Source organism: Trachymyrmex cornetzi, unplaced genomic scaffold (genome assembly GCF_001594075.2).
Source record: "Trachymyrmex cornetzi isolate Tcor2-1 unplaced genomic scaffold, Tcor1.1 scaffold354, whole genome shotgun sequence".
Lineage (NCBI taxonomy): Eukaryota > Metazoa > Arthropoda > Insecta > Hymenoptera > Formicidae > Trachymyrmex > Trachymyrmex cornetzi.
This window is the reverse complement of record NW_017298257.1, coordinates 213,699-215,224: the sequence shown is the minus strand read 5'-3', so window position 1 is coordinate 215,224 and position 1,526 is coordinate 213,699. Positions and strand designations below refer to the sequence as shown.

Genomic DNA, 1,526 nt, shown 5'->3' with positions numbered 1-1,526 from the left:
CAAAAATCAAGCACCCCACATGTGAGAGGCAAGGGGACTCACAAAAATCAAGCACCTCGAAGGGAACAGAGAACTACCACGTCCACGTCGTTGTTCCTGGGTAGCGCTAAGAGTAGTTCATCAATGACTTTGATGGTCCATAACTCGGACCCCAGTGGGCGGATTGTGGACCACAACCAGTGTTTCGTAAAGGGCTTGAAACCAGCTTTCTCATCCCATGGTGAAAAACTAGGGGTTCCATTTAAAAAAACCATCGTGACCCCTGAATGACCTTCAAAATGACCTTCCAAGGATTTTTCAAGGTCAGTACCATACTTCCCCCGTGTAACCCTAAACTTTTCATACGAAACATTTTTCTCTATCCCTACTAGTTTTCGAGATATTTGACTGGATCACTTCAGATGGTCCACCCTGTATATACTCGTATATATATACAGGGTGTCCCGACTTTCTTTGCTAATCACTTTCGTGTAGATAAAGCGGACTAAACTGAGTCGAAAAGTTCTCTATCATTTTGCAATTTTCGCAATAGTTAACAAGATATTAATTACTAAAAATTGCAAAATATTGGTTTTGAATAATTTTTTATCTAAATACTATCAACTTTACAGAAAAACTGTAAGAGACAAAAATTATTTATTTTCTTCTCCTAAAATTCTGAAAATTTTTTCAGAATTTTTTAATACCGTATTTTCTCACGTTCGTAAAAATAAGAAAATGCAGTAAAAAGTTGATCAAAAATTTTGATAAAATTCTAAAAACTTTATGAGAAGAAAATAAATAATTTTTGTCTCATGTAGTTTTTCTGTAAAATTGATAGTATTTGAGCAAAAAATTATTCAAGACCAATATTTTGTAATTTTTAATAATTAAAATCTTGTTAACTATTGCGAAAATTACAAAATGGTACAGGACTTTTCGACTCAGTTTAGTCCGCTCTATCTACACAAAAGTAATCGGCAAAAAAGTTCGGGACACCCTGTATATACAGGGTGGGCCATTTTAATCGATCCACCAAAATATCTCCAAAAATAAGCGCTATACAAAAAAATTGTTTAAACAAAAGTTGTTTAGGACAATGGGGGTCATCTTTCTGCATTATTGGTTTTGACCTTGAGGTCAATTTTTAAGGTTATTTAAAGGTCAAAATAATTTTTTTAAATGAGAACCCCTATTTTCGACACTGGATTCGGAAAGAGCGGGAAATTTTACGTCAGAAATAATAGTTTGATAATTTGCTAAAGTGACCTTCAGAAGGTCAAATGTTGAAAAATCGTCCAGAAGCTGTTTTCTTCAAACATTATAACATTTATGGGCGAACAAATGTTTTAGTAGGTTTGGAGGCCAACGACCTTGGCTATCTTGACCTTGAGGTCAAATTTAAAGGTTATTAAAAGGTCAAAGTGATTTTTTAATGAAAAACCTTACTTTCCTCGCTAATCTTACTTTTAGCGTTACCAACAAACAACGTCGTGGACGTAGCAAGTTCTGTTTCCTTTGGGGTGCTTGTTTACCGTGAGTCCCCT

General features: G+C 34.9%; 1 protein-coding gene across 1 annotated transcript in view; it reads right to left on the bottom strand.

Moving 5' to 3' along the window:
• The window catches only part of LOC108763323 (A disintegrin and metalloproteinase with thrombospondin motifs 9), a 193,232-nt gene that overhangs the window by 81,215 nt on the left and 110,491 nt on the right, over nucleotides 1-1,526 (bottom strand). The window lies entirely within an intron of this gene.